This window comes from Neopelma chrysocephalum, unplaced genomic scaffold, assembly GCF_003984885.1.
Source record: "Neopelma chrysocephalum unplaced genomic scaffold, ASM398488v2 Primary Assembly neopelma1_70, whole genome shotgun sequence".
In the NCBI taxonomy this organism is placed as follows: Eukaryota; Metazoa; Chordata; class Aves; order Passeriformes; family Pipridae; genus Neopelma; species Neopelma chrysocephalum.
Window position 1 is genome coordinate 9,717,146 of NW_020897730.1, and position 22,748 is coordinate 9,739,893.

Below are 22,748 nucleotides of genomic sequence, written 5' to 3' on the forward strand. Positions count from 1 at the left end.
CTTTCCTTTCCAAAGCTACTTCTTTTTTCTTTAATGATAACTTTCCCTTTAACTTGCCCCAAACAGGCTCAACTCTTCCCTCTCACATGCTGTACATTCCTTCTGCTCCCTCTCAGAGACCAAATCTGCTTCAAAAACGTTTTCCCTTTCCCATGTGGCTGCCAAACTGATAGCTCCCAAACAATTCTCCCCACCCTCTTCAGGCAGGCAGCCTCCCCCCCAGACTCATAAGATCCCTAAATCCCCACCTCACTGGCTGAGTCTGAAGCGGTGGGGAACAGCTGGGAAAGGAATTTCACACAAAGGAAGCAAAGCCATAATTTAGAACTGGCCCTTTGCTATGACAGGCTGTCTCCCTGTTTCATTCTGCAAAGCAAATGTGCAGTCTCTACAGAATCCAAACGTGCAGCATGTTGTAATTGATTATGCACAAATTGAAAATTATGCTGGCTTCCCCAGAACCCACAGTGCCAGGCCTGCAAAAGCTTTCAAGCTCTGTTTAACTCCACAGAGCTGAGCCTTGGGTTCTGTGCTTTGCTCACACTACAGATGGTGACTGAAGAGCATGGAAGAATCACAACCTAAGGTTAGGCAGGATTAAGGATTTTTTGACACCCCCCCATCACTTCTTTGTTATGTTTCTCCAACTCACAGCCAACAGAGAGGGGAAAAAAATCAAGTTAGGGTGGTTTCTGGGCTGTGATACACAACCAGGGAGCTGTCTGCTGAGAAATCAATGGCAAGACAAATTCTGTCTGACTTCAGCATGGATAGAGAGGGAGCCTGATGTGCAGCAGGAGATATTAGGCAAACCACTGCATCGGAAATTTTCACAGCTCCAGCTTTTCAAAGACATTGTGCCCTCTGCTTTCAGCTGCACTTTTAGGAAATGCTTGATTGGGTGTTTGCCTTAATTAACCCTGATGCAGTTGCAATTTTGAAATACGGGGAGGTTGTATTTCACACAAACATCAACCGGGGCTTGTCAGCAGCAGGAAAAACATTGAGGGAAACGAGCAGCTCTTCCGCCCGTGTCCTTTAAATAGAGGATGCTGCAATTTGTGGCTCTTGCAGAAATACCAGCTCAATCTGACTTCCTTATCTATTCTGTCTTCCCTCAAACATACAGGCAAGTTGGGTTTTGCCCTGACAAAAAGCACTAAGTAGACTGTTGCTATAGCAACCAACTCCCTGAAACCCATTTATAATTAAGATGGTGGTCTAACCACCCAAAAAATACATCCTGCAAAACCTCCAGGTTTACAGCTTCCTAGGTAAAAACTGTGTGCTTTTACAGTGAGTCCCTCTGACCAGGGCAACGTTGGTTAGGATGGATTGCAATAGTGGGTAGGTCTTTGGAAGTAGTTTGCTACTGAGATAGCAAAAAGGTGTCAGGAAACTGCAGGGTTGCAATGTAAGGTTTGGGTTTTTTTCTGCTAGATTTCTTAAAGCTTCAATAAATAACAAGATCGTACTTGAATCATCTCAGCTCTCAAAAGTACTCTTCAACCATAACCAGTAAAATTTTGGAACACCTAATGAATCATACTTAAAAATTTTAAAACACCCTTAGCTTTTTTTTCCTTCACAATTCAAAAGCTGTTTTAAAATCATGCAATAAAATTTATTAATAGTTTAATAATTATTTAAAATTATTAATTTAATTAATAATTTTTAGAAAAAGGTATGTTAGTTTTCCCTTTAGTGCTTACTAAAGGAGATGACAACTAGATTGAATGACTTAATGTGATCCTTGAAACACAAATTAAGAATGGATGAGGTTCTTTTAAAAATGACATTTATTGCTGATTGAGGGCTGTATGATGTGAATGACAGAAACATGAAGGCTTTATGTCATGAGATTTTATAGTGATAAACATATGTACAGACACTTAAAAGGAAGATGTCTCTCTTGCTCTTTTGACTTCTGAACTTTACAGATTTTATATTATTAAAGATAATGTACCCATCAGCCTATGTAAAAATTGTAATGCCTTCAACCCACAGTGGCTTGAGCAAATAGCCATCAAACTATACAAAAAATATAAAATGCTGGGGCAACTTATTGTTTCTCAAGTTAGATTATACTCTATTATAATGTGTTTCAGACCTGTTTAATAAAGGGCCATTTAGGCTTTCAAGTATTAAAAAATGCCCAAATATGAAGCGGGCTTTTAAAAGAAATGCAGAGACCAGGCACCCTTCAGTTAACTGAATAGAGTTTAGTCTAAATATTGATTGTTCATACTTTACTTCCATTTTTCTACTTTTTGTTTGTTTTCTTGGAAAAATGTATGTTTTCTCTTTATTTCTTCAATTTCTTAGTAACTATGTTCTAACATTTTATAGACTAGTAGTAACCTCAGAACCACAAACTGCAAACTGCTGCTCTGCAAACATTCTGAGATCTGAGCTCCCCAAACATTCTAAATCTCATGAACAGAAAAGAAAGGTTCCACCTTTCTACTCACCTTCCTTCTTTCTAGCTTGGTCCTACCCCTTGTCATTCACCACTGTCTATCATGACACTGGTTCCTGTTCTGCTGCTCCTGTCTATGCCTTAACTGTGTTTTAGGGAAGCTGTGTTTTTGTAGGGCCAAATCTTGGAGCTCATTTTCAGCCTAACAAACAGTAAACACAATTAGGAATTTTTATTGATTTAAACTGGTAGGATACTGCTTTTAATACCTGTGGGATTTCCTCAGAAATCAATATCAGTAACTACCATCATGAGTATGCTCATGTGAACCATACTGTGTTCTGTCTCCCCACATGAGCAGGGTAGCATTCTTCCCTGGGCTGAATTGTGACCTATAACAGGAGGTGTTCTGTCTCCAATTAATAAAGAAAAAATGAAAAATTCTATAATTGCATTAACTATTATTGGATACTAACTATTGGCTTAATCAGCTGTATTTTGGCTTCTCTACAGATAAATGATTGAAACTCCCAGTTGCCCACACTGGCAAAAAAACAAACAACCCAAAACAAACACCAAACAAACAAACAAAACCCACAAAAACCTCCTCACCGCAGTTTCTCCATTTCTTTATCTAACATTATACCTTCAAAATCAAAGGGAATGGAATATGAGGCAATTCAAACAAATGTACATAAATCATCTGACTGCATATTGACTGTAATTAAGATTTTTCCTCTAGGAAATATAATAATCTTTATGCTAGAAGTCAACAGTGAATAATAAATCTTTACACGTACCCATGTTCTATACTTTAAGCTTTGGAGACAAATTCTGTAAGGTACAACCAGTCTCGTGGAGGCATACACTCTAAAAGTGCAAACTTTACTACTGTCCCCCAAAACAGGCCTGGGGTATAAGGGCAGAACACACATCTGGGTCACTCTTCACCTGAGCTGAGAACCAGGCAAGCCAGCAGGGAGCAATCAGCAAAGGGAGGAGCACAATCCCCTGCAAGCCAGCACCACTTGGCTTGGCCAGGGTGCACCAGATGGCCCTTTTGGCAATTCAGGGAGCCACTGACAGGATTTCAAAGTGGATGTGGTGGCCAGGCAGCACTGAGCTGCAGTTACTGTAGGTGAGCTGACACTGAGGAAGGAAGTTAAAGGAACATTGCAACATGTATAATCTTAAAGAAGGCAATGAAAATTTTTATGAAGTACTGGCAGCTGTGAAATCTAGAAGTGAAACACTGGCAACATCCTAATCAATACAATTTAGGTATCCTATAGGCACTTCTTTTGTTAGACTTCTCAAGGTCACACTCCTCTTTCCTGCATGTGCCCAGGATACACAGGCAGTGTACAAGAGAGTTGGTCCTCCCCAGTCAACACAACATCTGTTCCTGTGTTCCTGTGAGGCACAGGTTTCTTCAAGTGCTGACAGCTCTCCGTGATTTGGGCTTTTCAGTGGGCTGGGAACACCTGGATAGTGAAAAAACCAAAGATAACGTGGGCTTTGGGGAGGGCACTGCAGTGGGACCAAATATTTTTTTGCATGGCAGAGCTTCCATCTGGCCTGGCCTGCTAGAGCAGCCAAGAACCACAGACAAGCCAAGGTTCTGGGAGAGCAGAACAGCAGACACAGCACGTTCCCACACATTTACATTGTGAGGCACCTCAGCCCTGCGTGCACAGCCTGCTCCATCCCCAATCCACGGATCACGGAGCATTCCCTGTAATTGCAGAACCACTGGTCCCCTCTGACTCCACGCAGTGCTTTGCCGAGAAGCATTGTTCCCTATGGAGCACAGGGCATGCACTGGCCTTTCACATTCCCACTTCACAGTCTGCTTCACTGCCAGCCATCCCATGGTTTCTCCATGCCTGTGGAACACAGTGGGCACAGACTTTGGCCCAAGAATTGCAGGGCTCAAACCAGCCAAACAGTTTCGTCATCGGGGCCGGTTCTATTAATAAATGGCCCGTTAGTCACTGTGGTTTCTGATGGGATGCTACATGTGTTAAAAGAGTGAATGCTTCACGTAGCTTCCAATTAGCTGGGAAGTGTTTTCTGGTTCTTTGCCTAGAAGGACTTAGACAACAGTAGCATTGTTAGCAATGAACTGCCACCTCCTAATGTTGAGTTACAAGATTTAGTGGGTTACTAAACTACTACTGACCTTCTTTGATTATTTTTCTTAATTACTCAGGAAGCTTTTGAAAAATGCTATAAAATAGATATTTCAAATTAACAGAAATTGGGACAGTATGTATTTACAATAGATGAGTTTATTTGCAACTCTATGGCACCAAACTATCGTTCAGAAAAAAACCCGTGAGACAGGATTCCTAAATATGTTTTAGACTGGCTTCCAAATCAATTCAGCAAAACCAGTCTTATTTAAAGAAAATTGCCTTTAGGCAACTGTAGACCCCGAACATTCTCCATTAGGATGTGGGGTCAAATTTTCTTACTATTAAACAACCTCTTTGCAATTCTGTGCTACTGCCCTGCTTCTGCCTCCTCTTTCACCTCTCTTAGCTCTGATTCCTTTCTGCAGGTGCAGACCTGAAGCCTCTTTCCTGCCCCCAGGAAAGAGGATACAGAGGGAACAGTTTGTTATCTACCTCCCTCTGTTTTTCCTTGTATATTGTTTGGACACTAAGCCACAAGACTTCAGGAAGGTCTTCCAGGAAGGGACCTCCAGACCCTCTCCTGCTCCTACTGGTGCATCTGCACTCCTCTTAACTGTGTCTCTTTGCCTTGAGGCAGAGAGAGCCTCTCACCCTTAACCTGACCTGCTGGCATTGTTGTTTCAGCCCTCATTTTATTTAATCAGCTCAGGAAATCTATAGAAAGTATTCTGTTACCTAATGAGAACGTCATATGGCAATCACCCACAACATGCAGATCAATAAACTTCCCTAAAGGCAGTTGTATCCCACAGCAATTCACCGAGTGTTAGAATTGAAGGCACAAAAATTTAAAGTGATCACAATGCAATGATGAATAATGGCACAGTACAAACTTTTTTTCCTAGTTGAACAAAATCCTACCACTGAAAGAGCTTTTTCTAGCATCCAGGAAGAAAATCCTTGAGTAAGTTAAGACCAAACTATTATACAGTTCAGCATCATGAACATTGAAAATCTTGTTTTACCATGATTCCTGACTTTCTACAGGAACTAGTCACTTAGTTCCTTTGACATAAATCTACAGTAACATAAATACCCAAAGAAGCATAATCAATTGAAAAATCTACTAAGTTATTAATTGACACACAGAATACTTTGTGGGTTTGAGGCATACCTTAAAAATCCATCTCAGTGAGAATAAAAACATGTGTTTTCATCCAAAAACATCAGAAGGTTAATTTCTGTAACTTTAACTCATTATTGGAACAATTTGCCAATATTTCAGCTATGCTTTCAAATTTCCCTTCCAACTAGTTGGCAGAGCTAGTAATTTACCCAAGTTTAACTGAAAATTAGAGATTTCTCCCTCGGGCTATTTATTGGGCAGTGGTGCTACATCTGCTTCTTTCAGAAAACTCAGTTCTACTTTCCTGTGACCACTATTTGATCCTTCTTCTTGCAGGTTTCCACATTTAAAGTTGCTCCTGGTAATAGGCTAAACTCTCTTCTACTGAACCATGCTAAAGATCAATCCAGTGTTAGGGAACAGCAGAAACCAATCAATGCTGGCTAACAATGGATCTGATTTTCCTTAAAAGTCAGGCTTTTCTTCAAATACAGTCTCTGAAGATGGGAAGGGGCCACCTGTGGGACTGATCTCTAGTTTGCACACCACTGTCAAATACCTTCCAAACTGGCAACCTTGAATCAATTTATAACTTGGCATTAACTGCATTTCCATGAACATAAATACCTAAGAGTATGAAGTGCAGTGATTTCTGGAAATCTTGTGTGTTTTATGCCTTGGGAGCTAGCTGAAAACACTCACAAAATCTTTGCCTTTTTATCAAAATCCCACATTTGGAAAACCTCTGCTCATCTCATCCATGGTATCCATGAGGTTCACTTCAAAGAACAGCAAAGAATGAAGGCTTAGACTCAATTTGTAGGAAAAAAAAATTAAGAGAAATGACAAGATTCTGGAATTTCTTCATAGTAATTCACAAGGCCGAACTTAGACCTTCCATAATTCAAGAGTATTTCTGAGTAATTCTCTCCTCATAAAAGAAAGCAGAAGAGAGAGTTATGATCAGACAGTTATGACAGACAGAAATAGATTGCTGTCAGGCAGTTGTAGAGAGCGAGAACGTCCCCCCTGAGCCTCCTTTCCTCCAACCTTAACACTCCCAGCTCCCTCAGCTGCTCCTCATCAGACTTATGCTCCAGCCCCTTCCCCAGCTCCACTGCCCTTCCCGGGACACACTCGAGGGAATGCCTTTGGTGTTGTGAGGAGCTCCAAACTGAACACAGGATTTGAGGTGCCTCACCAGTGCCCAGCCCTGGCTTTATCAGCCACACTTTCGCTGATACATGAAGGTATAGCAGTAAACTATGTACCATTGGAACTGAAGTCTCATTGAAATCACTTCCTCTTCTTTCTTCTCCAAGTTTTCATTAGACATTTGAGCTACAAAATACAGAAAACTTAATCCTGCTCACTGTGTCCTTCCAACCTTTTAAGTGACTTTCTGAAGAGGATGTGAATGGAAACATGAAATGTAACACATTATTCAATTATGATGTCTAAGTAGCCACTTTGCATCTTTTAAATAAAACAGGATGTTCCCATGCTGTGTGGAGATGCTTTTACAACGTAGGGGCCTTTTAAGTGATGCATCTGCAAGAATACAAATGCTTACTAAACACAAATTTTAACTGTGTAAGTAAGTCCTCTGCCTTTATCAGGTAGAGTTCCCCTCCCCAGAAGGTCAGGAGCAAGAAGAATGCCATGTTCAGCTCACTGTGTTGCAGTTGGGCACCCTCGGACTTATTTTCCCAGATACTACAACCCATTCTATGTTCACATCATTTAATGGACACGGAAGTTTACAATAGAATGTGTCCTAATTTTTGGGCATGGGGGGAAGGGCTACAAAACAGCCTTTGCTGGGTTATGAGAAGTAAACAGGTCAGTGATTCAACATTTTCTGACAAAGTGCTGAGTTAAGTTAAGCAAACTTAACAGGCAGTCAAGATGATGCTAAATCACAGGACAGATTCTTAGGATTGACTAAGGACCATAAATCCAGTGAATCCCCTTTCCAAAGACTGACTGTACGGAAAGGGAATACTTGGATGGCTAAGAAAAAGCATTCAACACTATTATAAAAAACTGTCAACATTTCTGGGTCACATTCATACTGGCCAATTTCCAGCTGGCAGAGCAACTCTATAGGGTTGGAAATACGACAGTATAGAGCAGCCTACAACAATGACTGGAAAAGAGGAATGCAAAGATGACACAGAAAGACTGTCTTCTCCATTCAACACAATGCTGGGCACAGTTCAAGTGCTACTGCAGAAAACTCAGCTGCACTTGTAGTACCTTGCATGTTTTCCATCATTATCCAAGCTGATCTGCCCGGATACAAGATCTATGGCTCACAATACCAGACTCCTGGTAATAACCGTTAACAAAAAGACCTGCTAGACTTCACACAGAAACGGTGTGTTTAACACTGAGCATTAGAAAACCTCATAGTGTCTCCAAAGAAGTATGTGAAACCACAGAAGGGTTTGCAGAATAACTAACTTAACATGAGGTTTCCCCTTGGTGGAAAAGCCAAGGATGCCTTAAGTTGTGTAGCACTCAGGGCTCCAGGAGTCTGTAGTCTTGTAGTCCCTTCAAGAGGAAGGGAAACGAGCTCATCCCTCAGCACAAAATCTGCCCCACAGTTCACAGCCCTTGTGATCTGTTGTACCCCATCACTGGCAACGCCAGAGATTCAATCTGGCAGGAACCAAGAAGCTACAAAGCCCAGAGGAAGTAATTCGGGCATTTGCCCTTTGCCTGCCCGAGGTGTTTACCAAGGCATGTCCTAGACTGACTCACTACTTTTTCTCCCTTTTTTTAAAGAGACTGCTATTAAGTCAAACCCATTTAGCCATACAATCAGTTCTAAATAAGAGGGTCATAAAACTTACAGAACTTACTACAGCCCAGCCCAGTTGCTGTTTTTATGTCATGAGCGTTGCTAAACATAGCACAGGAAGACTTCCTTCTCCTTCCTCCCCACCCCACGCATGGCTGACAGCGTGACATTTACCACATTCACAGCCCTCACCGTTAAAAAAAAGAAGTTATCTTCCAAAATTAAAATCACCTCCTTCGGCAAGGTGAACAGAGTCACTCATACTAGTTAAGATGCAATTTATATTCAACTCTCTAGTTACCTGTATGACATATACTGAACCTAAAAGCAAGTTTTGAAAATAGATCTTTTTAAAATACACTAAAAATATTACATTCTTAGAATAAAATCTTAGTTTTATTTAGACCACCATTTGCCATTGTAGCTTGTCAGAAGCAACTGAGCTTCTTTAACAAAGAAAAGCCTAATTTATTGCTGGAGTTTGACTAACAGTATAAAAAAAGCAAAATTACAATGCTGATATTTTAGAATCCTGTAGAAACTGTCCTTTAAAAACACTCTACCAAAATGGATCAGTTCTGAAAGCTGGAAGCACAAGACTTTATCATCATCAGTGCTTTTCCTTATAGACCTTATCACACCATGCAGATTAAAATTCACAGTCTTGTGTGTCTAAATTTAGGTTTTAAAAGCAGATCCAAAATTCTGACTCAGCCTATATATTTCAGCTGTACATATTCCATTGGGTCAGACTATTGGGCTGTAAAACAGGGAAATTCTAATTACATGGAGAAAAGAAATGGAGGAATAGTTGAAATCATCCTGCTATTGAGCTAACTGCAGGCAACAAGGAGGGCATTAAGTGGATCAGTTCATCAATAATGGAATATGGAGACTTTCAACACTAAGTAGGTCAGTGGTACATATTTCTGTTTTACCCTTGGATAGTCACTCAGAAGCCTACTCACAGTGAACTCACACTGCCTCCTTTCTCTTCTTACCACACAGTCTTCAGCACCACAACATTTACCAAATCCTCTCACCCCTGTTGAGAACTTGTGACCTGAAAATGCGTGGGGACTGAGGCTGGAGAGTTGAGGCTGTCCAGGAAAGTTGTGTTGAGAAGTGCATTGATATTATTTGTTCTCTATCAGCTAGGGGTGTGTAAGGAGACAAGCCTGTGTGGCTGTTAAAAGGCACAATTGTGCAGAAATCTAACCCTGAATTGTTGTATTAAATGGCATGCCTCTCATCAACAGACATTGTCACAAATCCAGGGAGATTCCTCCAGGGATTTGAGTGGGTTCTAAATCAATACTCAACATGACTAAACCATAACATTTTGTGGTACTTCTATGAAGCAATACTGATAGCTGTGTCACTTTTGGTTCTTTTGCTAAAAAAATACCAACAGAAGAATGGAAATGCACTATTTTGGAAGTCCCACTTTTCCTTAGTGGCTGTAACAAATTATTTTTAATTATTTCAGTTAAAGGAAATTTGCTCTTTCTTCCTCTTTTTCAAGTTGTTGCCACAGGGATATAAGTGGAAAGCTGCCCAGTCAGCCTACCAGATTCTTGCTGAGTCTCTGCTGAGAAAATTTCAAAGCTTATATAGAAGAGGAGCTGTCCAGTTCAAAGTCAACATCATCCAGCCCTGCAGGAGAGTAGCACAAGTGGAAATGCAGAAGCAACTGCCTATTCAAAATTGAGGGCAACCATGACATCCAATACCTTCTGTAAGAAGGCTCTTGATTGACCAAGAGAAATGTGCAGCAGGATCCTTGCTGGGCACAGTCATAACCAGCCAGGAGATCTGGTAGCCAAAGACAGTGTGAAAAGCCAAAAAGATTATTGGTCACTGAAAGGATTTAATAGGCATTATTTTTACTGCAGCCAAACTAAATGGAAAAAGCAAAGTCAAACAGAGTTATTATTTCTCTAGGACTACGCATATGGGGACATCTTAGGGGAGATATACCACACACAGGAAGACTGAGGGATTCCACAATATAATAATTGAAAAGATCAGATATTCTGTCTGGTAATTTCAACTGTTAAACAACACTTCTCTTTTGGGTTAGGAAGGGCACCAGCTAATACAGAACACATTAGTTGTTCTGTATTGATAAATGTATCATAGTTGCAGTCAGAGAAAATAAAGTCTATCCCAATCTCCTAAATGATATAAAATATTCCTTATTACTTCTGTTAAATCAAAACATTTATTCAAAAGTGCATCTAAAATTAATAAATACTCTAGAACATAAAAATTTTATGTCTAATGTATTTGCCACTCCAGGGTGCTTTTCATTTGTTCTCCTCAGTCTTCTTAACTGAACAAGTAATTTACGTGAGTAATGAAAATAATTTGATTGTGCAGCTTTTAATCTATTATTCAATAGCTAAAAGCAAAGTAAAAATCACCCTTTCTATCAATAATTCAGCCTTGGTGCTAATGCAGCCATTGAGCTGCCCCCCTCACCAGGGCCTCATGCATTTTTAATGCTTCAGGTCTTTGTTAGGAGGTCAAAGATGTGAATTGCCGTGAGAAACACAGTTACCAGGTGTGGGAAGGTCAACTAAAGAAAATATTCCTATTGCCAATGAACAAATTCAGCCTGCAGGACTGTAAAGGAAAATTACACAGTTGGGTCCTCTGTGCCTGACTTTGCTGAAGACCAAAAAGATAAAGTCCAACTGCCAAGGCTGCCCTGACAGCCCTGGCTGGAAAAGAACCTGGAGCTCTTGGCAGCCCCAGTGAAGCACTGGACAAACTTCAGGCAGCTTGGTCACTGTTCGTTAACCTACCTGCATCCAAATCCACGTGCTGGGACAGCTGCTCTCTCCAGAGAACCATAGGCACAGGTCAAGGATCTGATTGCAGCAGTGCTTCCCTCACAGCCACAGTTTTACTGGTTTGGATGGTACTGCAATTTGGATACCTGTCACTAAACTTCAAACCCGGACTGCCTGGACCAGATCTCAGCATCTAACGAGTCTACCTGGTCTCTGTAGCTCTGCTTCCAGTGATGCATTTTTAGAGAATTGCTCTTTAAACACCTCAACAGTTTTTAGAGCCCCAGAGGTATGGATGGTTTCCTTGTCTATCTTGCAAAGTGCAGTTGAGCACTTGCAAGAAAAAGAGCTTAGTTATCAAGGCTTTTTTGTGTCTGCTAATAACCCCCTTTGAGAGTGTAATTTTCTCTAATAGTACAGTTGTCTTCTTCAGGAAAGATTAGCATGTCAAGTAGTCTTTTCAGGAGGGCTCCACAACCTCTGAGCTCAGACAGGCACCATCTCCTGTTAAGGGTGGCACGGAAAACTCCTCTGAGTTGACACAAGAGAGACTGATGAACTTTCAGACCTCTCCTATGAAGTGGTGCATGTGAACATGCCACCAAGGAGCTGCTGGTGTCTTTGCATGCCTTCCCATCCTGTCACACAGAGCGGTTCTGGCACAGAGATGAGATCCTGCCCACATATTCCTGGAATAAAACACTCCTGCCCCAGCATGAGAAGCTGCCCCAGTCAATCTGCTCTGCTGAAGGCTTGACAAATTAGCTGAGGTTCTGCACTGGAAATGGTCTCGTTTTATTTTTACCTCCTTAAACTCTACATGACCCAGCACTTTTTAAGACAGGAAAAGTGAAGGATTTGCCTTATTTCATCATGGCTCAAAATGAAGCCAATAAATTTGTACGTAACACTTCGCAATTTCTCTCCAGCTCTATTTTTTGCTGTCAGGCCTTCTTCAGTAAGAGGAAATGATATTAATTTGGACCTGAGAGTGGAAGCATCCATTTTACATCTGGAATTGTTCCAGAGGGAAAATTAGGACTGTTCCTCTGTGTGCCATATTACTGCTTCATGTAGATTTGCATTCCAATGAAGCTTAGAAAACTTACATAGATCTACGTATTGGCTACTTACGACCAAAAAAATATCACAACAATTGGCCTTATAAATACACTAAGGAGGTAAAAATGAACAGCACAAAGGTTAGTGACCACAGAGAATATTCAGGCAAAAGCCAATTTCAATTTCAGCTTTGCAAGAGCAAAAAACAAAGATCATGTAACCATTTCTGTTGCTGCCATGACCACATAGTCCAGGCCTGGATGTGTGATTTCCTTCCCATTTATCCTCCCTCTCTCCCTACATTAAGTGCTGTACAAACAAAGGCCACGTTTTGGGTCTGTACTCCCAAGGGCTGGAAATGATGTCTAGGGATGACAATGCAAAGCAAACACCCATAGATGGATACAGACAGATGGAAAAGTACAAGGAAAAGGAGAGTACCAGTCAGCCCTTCAGAAATGGAAGTGCCATCTAGTGTTTTCATACTTTTAGGGATGGACTTCCACACACAAGAAGCTCCATAGAACAAAACATTAAATTTCTTCTGTGGAAGTATAACAAGGAGACAGTGCAGACTCCTATTGTTGACTAATCATAAACATGAATCAGTATTTAGGCAGGTTAGGATACAACTGACAGGATAGAGATTGGCCTTCAGAAGCCTTGGAAGGGGGGTCAACCACCAAATGATGGATGTTATGGAGTAAGACAGATGAGGGGAAATACAAAACGCAACAAGTGTTTGGGTTCAAACAAACAGACAGAAAAATACTATTTTTAAATTACAACACTCTGAGTGGATGTGAACAGGCAAGACTGTGCTGTTTAAGGCCAGAGGCAAGGGAAATTTTGATTAAAAATTTTAGAAGTAATACAAACATAACATAAATTACAGCCTTAGATAGATGGATAAAAGGATTTTAGGCATGGAATAAACCAGATGCAGACACAGTCTGGATGTGAGAACAGAGAGAGAATTTTGAGTCAAAGGCAGTGCAGTGACTTGCAGGATAGTGGGCTGTACTCAGCAAAAGGAAAGGAGTTGGCTCAGGAAAATTAATTGCAAACATACTTCCGACCAGTTTGCTGCTTACTGTTGGTTGCTGGGGGCTTGTTTGCTGACCTTAACTTTAGCAAGTCAGCAAATATACCACAGATGTGCAACACAAAGATGACACAGGATTCACTGCAATCCAGACTGACTGTGCCCTGCAGACACAGCCAGCTTGTACATGGCAATCAATGAGCCAGATGCAATTGTAACTCTGCTAACTGCCTGGAAATGATGCATTTTTTAAAAACTGAACAATTTGAGAGACTGTATCACATTCATTACCATTTCAATCAACAGCAGCACAATGGAGCACTGACAAGATTTAAATGACTGCCCAATATAAATAATCCAAAAGGCTCACGATAACTGGGGAAGAGATTATTTACAGACTATTTTATTATAGGCTTCCTATTTGGCTAAGATATTGCACATGTGAACTTTTGCATCAGCCATAGCTGTGCAGGCAGCTCTTTCAGAGAGAGAGATAAGAAAAGAAATAAGGTTGGGGAAGGCGTAATGGAGGCATGGAAAATTGATTTTCAGACTGACGGTGACCTTGACTCAGAGGTTGAGCTGTGAAGCAAACAATGAGGATGGGAACAAGCTGCAGACAGCAAAACTGCAAACTTTGTTTGGAATCAGAGATCACAGACAAATTCTGACAGCCTGCCCCTGCCCCCATAATCAAGTGCACTAAGCACGTGATGATTTTTTAACTTGCAGGGACTGTTGGGTATTTACGAAAGCACTACAGAGCTCAGACACTATTTCTCTCAGAGACAGCATTCCAGAAGGATGTTACTCAAGTCACTTGTGATGAAAAAAAAAAGAGAGATTTCTATATAACGTTATCAGTTATTTTATCACGTTGTGATAATTCCATTTGTTCACATACTCACGAAATATTTAATCTAAATCATTTTCTGCTATGAAATTTTTTAGGATGGGTCTGCAGACATGAAAAGATTCACAGAAAGAATGCAGTCATGAAGGAGGGGGAAAACACTGCACATGATGCAGTTAAGAAAGGCAGGGAAGAGTGGCTGCCTGACCTTTGAAGTTTGTCACTGAGTTATGGGATCAGATACAACCTGCTCTGAACACTTTGTTCAGAAGTGCAGAACAACCAGGGACCATGTTACTCCTAAATTACTGTTTCTCCAGCAAGAAGCAGTTAAAGAGGCTCTGCCTTTATTTTCTTTCTGTGCCTTTTCTATTGTGTAGTTTGGGGAAAGGAGGGACTGGCAAGTTAGGTGGTGTCCACACTCAGAGTGCCCTGTCAGCACAGGTATTATGTATTATAATATTATGCAGTATACCATGCTGGCACAGCAATCCAAGGCAGATGCAGCTTACAACAGCAAAAAAAGATTTTTACAGTATAACTTCTTGATTACCTGTGAGTGACAAGACTTTTTTATGCACAAGTGACTTCAGGTCACACCCCAGGTGCTGATCTGTGCATAATTGCCTCATCACAAAATCAGTAGTACAGTCCTGGCCTTTGAGCTATGGAGGAACCTCTATTCTACCTAGAAAACACTGCTTTGGTTTCTTAAGATCTCTGGAGTGGCATATAAAGGCTGGAGAAAAGCAGAGAATATGGGCTGGATTTCTTCCCTGTCTAAAGCTCATTCTGAATGAGAATTTGAGGTCTACAAGCAAGGAAGACTGCACAGTGTTCAGAGATGTAATATTGCAGCATCAAGGTCCTTTGGCCCCTGCACAGAGATCCTCTGAACTCACAAGGCACCAGCACAGCTGCAGTGCATGTGGGTGGTCAGCCTTCAGCAGGGCTGAAATCAGACCCACTATTACCAGAAGTACTGGGAATTTCCTACAAAATGTGTTTCTGAATAGAAATCACGGTACTTATTTCTGTTAGTGTGCAGTAGTGTGCTCAAGGCTCTGTTCTGAAACGATAACATGCCCCGAAACAGAGGTGACTCGGAAATGAAAACCCTCCACTTTTTAAAAAATCAGGCCAATTCACAATTACAGTTTTTTAAAACTAAGGTTTGTCAGGGAAAGGGAGTTTCTGAATATCCCAGATCACTGAGGTGGATTATCTGCCTATTCTGTGCTTGTTGCTTATGATCAATTCAGTTCTACTGTCAAATACTCTAGGTAGTGAGGTGGTTTTCTTATTTTTCTGGAAGCATTTTTTTATTATTCCAATAAAACTGAATTTTCACAAGTAATATTTAAACTTTCAAAAATTACTGTATTCTCCATCTGAAAATCATTCCTTCAGAAAATTCCCAGCTAACTTCCAACCTACACAGCAGCTGGAGCAATTAGCTTTGTGTGATAGCAGAGCTAATAAATAACCTTGGTATCAAGGTTATTATGAGCAGTTCAATCGCCAAGCTAGACAAAGAATGCTTCAGGGCATTCCCTCATGGTAGAAACAGCTCCTGCAAAGAGCTTGTCTCAATTTCCCATTCCCAGTGACTACTTCAATTAAGCTAATCAGCTTTCTTTTTTTGTTTGTTTTTTTAGGGAGTGGGGAGGGCAGGCATAGAGGTCTATTGATCTCTTAACTGATGGTGATAATAAGCTTCCAGTCCAGACTTCCTTGACTTCGAATCTCCTCCTGCTGTTCCCTTTCAACTGCAGAGGGCTTTTCTCTTAGCTTGGAGAGTCCATTTTAGGCCAATCTTCCATCAGATACATGGTCAGCTTCACTCATCTAATCACTCTCAATTCTGAGGCTGAGATAACAGGCATATCTTTGTCCCAGATGAGAGAAGGAGAAACCTTATAATGCAGGATTCTTCATCCCAGGCCCTTAAGGGGACAGTGGCCCTACATTCTAACTTGCCCCTGACATTAATAACTCCCAAGACACTCTTCTCTCTAGCAAAGGCTACATCAAATATTTTTTAAATAGATTTCCTTAGGCACATGAGCAACTGATCTTGCAAAACATCCCCTCTGGCCTTAAAGGGCCAGTGTTCTGCTGCAGCCAACAAAAGATTGAAATATGTTCTTTAGGTATGATGAAAAATAACTGAAAAATTCAAAGCGTGTACAACAAGGGTTAGCAATTCAATTGATAAAAGAAAAAGTTACACCACAAAAAAAAATCATCAGACCTGATTGTAGGAGGAAGGAACTGAGAACTGGGAAATCACTGAGTCTATTTCACAGTTTTAATTTGCAGGTAGAGCTGAGATATCATGAAAACTGCATTGTAAAAGGGGAGCTGCTCAGGAATTGAGTAATTAAATAATGCCACTAAAGACTTCACCTATAAATTCCAGGAAATCTGCAGATGAAATGACTGAGCTGCTGCCTAGGAAATTCTAAAATGTCAGATATTCTACAAAAGAACTGGACTTAGGAAGGATTACGGCCTCAGGAATGAAGGCTGCAGAGCTCTCCTGCACTGCCGGGCACACTGTCAGGACCCGAAAATCCCGCTCCCAGCCCCACCTCTCAGCCCGCTGCAACCCTCCCTTCTCCCGCTGCAACCCTCCCTTCTCCCGCCGCCCGCTCCCGCTGCTCTGCTGCCGCCTCGTGCTCGCCGGCTCCAGCACACGGAATGAGCCACCCGCACAGGGAATACAGCATTAAAGCCCTTCCCTTGGACTGCCTGAGGCCAGGCCGGTGTACAGGGCAGGCCGTGCCCGGTGACAAGGCTGCGAACAGGACGCGTGAATACTGGAATGCTGTGCTGTCTGCATCCTTTCTGGAGCCTTGTGAGGGCCGACGTGCTCACAGGGGTTTTCATATTTTCAGTGGTTACAGGCACAGTTTAGGGTTCACAGCAATTCAGATCATCAGGTAAGATCTGCACCGTGGACATTTCTCATAATTGCTACCAGAGCCACTGTACTGTTCCCTGACCTTGTCCTCTGGGCTGTCAAACAGCAAGTTCCAGGGCCCGGAGCAGGGAACACACCTTAAAAACTTCCCTGTCCTGTTACCGACTCTGATGCTGACATGGAGTGTTTTGAATAAGCACATCACCACCCTGAGTCTTTTCCTTACCTCACTGCAAACTGGATAGAACATTTATTTCTCCAGGGCTTGGGTGTGATTTTTCACCGCAGATGGGGCTTTAGAGAACTGCAAACTATGTTACTTCAAAAAACTGACAGAAACACCTCTCTGAGGACGGCACAGACTGGGAGCTTGCAGTGTACATTCAACAGAAAGAAGCACAGCAATCCAAACAATTGCATAAGACCTTTACACCGAGCAGCTTTTCATATCATTTTTTTCCAGACACATTCTAAACCTCTTTGCTTTTTTTCAGGAACTGCCAACATTCAGGTTACATGGGGATTTTCAGGTGCCGAAACTCTCATTTTTGGCAAGCATCCTGAATGACTTGGGCACAGCAAAGAAACTGAGCTTCTTAGCAAAAAATCTTAGGCACGACACAACTTGGGAGTCAACTCGATAAACTCCTCACTGTAGGTGACCTGGCCTCATCAACCCTGGCTACAAAGCCCAACCACAAAATACATCTATTATGTAAAAATTCTGCAGCTCGGACCCCACAGCCTGAGGCTGCTCCAGCAGAGCCACAGAGGGGACGTACTCAGGGCCCACAGCCGGAGCTCGGCCGCGAGGTGTCAGTGCTCCCCCGGCAGTGCTGGGCTTGGGCTCCGCAGGGAAAATCCGTGGAGCGTCGGAAAGGGACACGATCCACAGCTCCTGGCGGCACTGCAGAAGGCCCAAACTGGTCCATCAGTCCCTTCTAACCCCTGGAAAAACAGCCTCCAGATCAAGGAAAATAAACTGTAGCAAGTTCATGAATATCACAAATTCCTGTGCTGGCCTGCCAAATACTGCTGCAGTATTTGTGTTTGGGATTCTCAAAGGATTAGGCCTCCTCCCTGATTGGGAGGCGTGCCTGGGTCGGTGGAGCAGGCAGGAATGCAGATATTCTCAGCAGCTGGATCATGGGCACAAACTAGGGAGCCATTTCTGCTACTGCCTAGGGACACTGACAGGCTGGTTGTGTACAGGAGACCCAAAGCATCAGTGTCTGAGCAACAAAAACCACTCGAGTATTGCAGGAGTGCAGAGGTGTCTTCCACTTACATTTCCAATTACATGAAATGTAAATAGAAATAGTAAGAGGGCATTGACAATTTTTTACTTAAGTAAGCCATCTATAAGCACATTTGAAGATTTTTCTGGGTTTATCTTTTACTTCTTAAAAGTCACTTTCAAGTGACTTTTATCACTTGAATTTCTAAGCCTTGTTGTGCATCCTTTCTTCAGAGCTTTCACTGAGAACAAGGTAAGAGCGAGATCCTGCTGATACACAAGCGACTTTGGTGACCAGGTCCCCTCCCGGGGATGCCCTGTCCCATCCATCAGGTGTTTGCCCCCCTCCTCTGCCTGCCCAGTCACAGCCCTGCTGCCTGCTCCTCACAATGGGCAGAGGTTACCAGCTGGCACAAGGGAATCGAGAGTGCAGCAAAAGCCACACTCTGAATTGCATCTACAAGAACCTGTAATCTCAATACACCAGAGAGGTTCATCTCAGCTTATCTGATAACACTTTTTAGGAGTACCTAAGGCAGGTCCTCAGCAAGAACTGTCTGGGGGAAAAGCAGGCATAATTTTTCCTCTACTACCTCCCTCAACATGTAATCCTGTGCTTCTTTACATTAGTGCCTTCCAACCCATGAAGTGAGTCACTTAGATGAGCTCTAGGAAAGGACTTTGCATGGAAGAGGACACATAAATGACACCAAAGGGAAACAGATTGCTCTGTCCAAATCTATTTGCTATGTTTCAGTGACACTGCTGTCTGAGCCAGCAGCAGAGACTGAGATGCCACAGGAAGGGAACAGGACAGCAACAAAGAAAGGGAATTGTGGGAGGTCTGGGCTGGGTAGAGGGGACAATGGGAAAGCTGCAGTTGCTGGGGGAATACTAAAGCCAAACAGAACTGACTGCAGATCTCCACCTTCAACTCCTCAAGGTGAGGTTCCTCTGCAAAAAGTCTGGGAAACTATTGTGCTGCATCACTCGACAGAATCGTGAAAAAAATACAACTACATTTTTAGGAGTGGTGAGGGCTCTGGGGATTGCTTTACTTATCTCATGGAAATTCAGAAGCTTAATGACAAAACTCCTGCTAAAAAGACACTTGCAGGTAGATGGAATATGGGACAAAGTTGACAAGGTACTCTAGACTTGTTTGTCCTCACCAGCACAGAAGGGGCACAAAGAGCCCCTGCAGCTTAGAAGGCTGCAGTGCAACTACACTGGGGCTCGTGAGACGAACTTTGAAACCAGGACAAAATGAGAGTGAGAGCATCTGGCTGAGGAGGGGGGCACTCTAATTTCTTGTGCCATAACACAAGGCCCTGACACTGTTCACAGCATTTGCACCCGCTGCTCTCTGAGAGTATTCTCAGTGTGTGCTACAGCAGCAGATATTTAATGAGCATTAAGGTAACAGATTTACTGGAGCTCAAAGAAGAGATGGATTTTGATGCTAAGCACTGCAGTGTTCTCTGACTGAAACACTATTTGAATCAACAAAACAGGAAATTCTTGTGTCATTGCTAATCTGACCCCGGTTGCATTCTGGTGGTAGCCAGTTTTTATTTCTGGTTTTAGTTATTTTCCCTCATTCACTCAGCAATGTATTTTAAATAAAAACCTGAAATAAACAGACGAACACATAAGATGCTTTTGTTTATATTGCAGGTGCAACACTGAAGAATCCATTTGTAGATATGGATGTCTCCCCAATACAGCATGACACAGTTCCAGGATGCTCTACCAAGATCAGAATCAACAAGGATTTCTCTCTAGAGATCTCACCAGAGGTGTTGCAGCAGAAAATCATGCTAGTCTGTCTAACTGACTAATAGTTAGGAGTTCCTGACAACCATGCACACCTCTGAAGCCATGCTTGCAGATGGCTGGTAACTAATACTCTTTTTTAAAAACACAACCAACTTCAGTAGGATTTTATAAAAAGCCATGGCATGACAAGGTTTAAGAGCAAAAGACAGCATATTTCTGTCACATTGTGCCACACAACAACTGAAAATACCACTGTATTTTTAAAACAGGTATGTGCAGAACGAGCTTTCACTTGGGAAGCTGTTATGAAGAGGTAAAATTGTTTTTCATTGTACTAATTTTTCTTTAATTGTAGAGAAAATCTCTATATATTTTATGACAACTGTTTAACCATCTTAAAGCAACAAGGTTCTAGACTGCAGATTATATTGGTATGGCAAGATTTACTGCCTGGGAAAAGGCATTTTTTAAACAAACAAGAATATCAGGAAGCAGAATACAGTATGCCCTGTATTGTCCAAAGACATGTATTTATCATAGCAGAAACTGTGAATAGAATAATGAGTTATACTTGCAAATCACCTTCAAAAAGATAACTTCTTTGATTCTGTTTGAAATGAGAGAAAGCATGTTGTTTATATCCACGATAACTCAATCTTATGCAGTCTTCTTCTTCTATTTAAAAACCAGTCTCAAAGGACTAGACGAGACACATTGTTAACTCAGTTTTCAGTTTTTTGTGGCATCCTTGCAGTCAGTTTAACAGAACAGTCGTTGTTTTCATACCCCAGTTCGAATCTGGTCTTGGCTGTCTCTTATTCTGAGAATAAGCTGAAAAAAACAACAACTGTGCTTTGTAAACGGAACCCGATGATCCAATGGTCCCATGTGGCCATGGTGTGTTTGAAGAGATCTTAATAACCTCCTCTTCCAGTATCCTGCCTCAGACAGGATTTAAAAGCAATATCTTTGCCCTGAGGTTTGCTGCCATGGGGAAAAGTGGAAGAAGAACCTATGAGGCTGGGACTGCAGCAAGGGAAAAACAGATTAGATTAGATGCCTGAATTTTGATGTCTAAAGTTAAGATCATTTCTGCCTTCAATCATTTATAATGTAAAGAATATATAACCACAGTATTTAAGAGATGCCTGCATTTGGAAGAATTTTGATTTAAAAATGCATGATGCTCCAAGACTGGTGTTTTTAAATGAAATTACATCCCCTGGATAGGGAACTTTCTCAGTATTACTCTACACTTAAAAAGAGCAGACCTTGTCTCTCCAGCACTCCAAGACTGCCAATACAAATCAACTTTCAGAATGCAGTCAATTTACCACAAGTATCTCCTGAAAATATAGATGATAGGTATTTAAGACTGTCTTCCATGGCACAAAACTACATCTCTGAAGACTGCTCCGAATTTGACATTTAACCTTTAAAAGCCTGCAATGCCAAGCAGTTCTTCATGTAGTCATTCTTTCCAGAAACACTAAATGACGTATTAGATTTGGGCTAATAAAATGATAATAAACATTGGGCTTAAAATTCCAGCCCAGAGCCTTGAGGGAGCAGAGGCAGAATTTCCCATCCTTGTAGCATCCCGCACATCTCTTCCTTGGATTTCAAGTTGAGTAAACAACATCACAGAGGAAAAGAAAGGCAAGAGAAAGAGAAAAGTGACTTTGCTGCCACATGGCAAAGGAGACAGTATTTCAAAGGAGTCTATTATTTCTCCTGCCTTACAGGCACAGAGCAACAAATGATTTGTCCAACATTATTTATCTCCCAAACTAGTGTCTTCTTTCTCCTGCTGCTGCTCTTCTCCCTGTAAGTCCTGCTCATCTGTTAGAGCTACCCAGTCCCTGCTGCTGCCTGCACTAAAAGTGTTCAGAACTCCTCTCTTGTGGTCTCTGCCCTTCACACTGGGAGGAGCCAACAGCTTCCCACTGCAGGACTTCTGCTGCTCTCCTCACTGCCTCTAAAGCTGGGCTCTCTGGATGTACAGATATGATACAATCCAGAGGGAATGAGCACAGACACGGGAGACGGGCTTTTATTCCTCTTGTGCAGGCCCAGCATTCCCACAGAGCCTGTCAGGTCCCTCTGGATGGCATCCCTTCCCTCGAGCATGGGAACCACACCACGCAGCTCGGTGCCCTCAACCCCGCTGTCCATGGCACTGACAGAGCTGGTAAACAGCACCAGTCCCAAATCCAACTCCTGAGGAACATCATTTGTCAAAAAATATTTTTTTCCTCATCTCATGGTTCATTAAAATGAACAAAAATGTTCTGGAAAAATTATTTTTAAAAAACTATATTCTCCTGAAGACATCCATTCTTGATATTCCTTCTTTTAATGCAGAGTTCACTGGAGTTTCAGAGGTATTTTTGGAACTCCCAGCACAAAGACCAGGTACCTGAGTACCCTTAACAAACTCCCATTTACTGCTATGAACAGAGAGAGCATTCATCACTTTATAAAAATTGAATGCAAATAATCTCATACTAGTAAAAATGTCTGAAAAAAGTATATAGAGAAATATCAGATCCACATGAA

The 22,748-nt window shown here is 41.8% G+C and overlaps 1 protein-coding gene across 1 annotated transcript in view; it reads left to right on the forward strand.

The window, feature by feature from the left end:
• Positions 1–22,742, forward strand: part of AMER3 (APC membrane recruitment protein 3) — a 37,964-nt gene extending 15,222 nt beyond the window's left edge. The window contains exon 3 of the mRNA XM_027686120.1: positions 20,088–22,742. The gene's annotated coding sequence lies outside the window, so the exon portion shown is untranslated. The remainder of the gene's footprint in view (positions 1–20,087) is intronic.
• Positions 22,743–22,748: the final 6 nt, after the last annotated feature.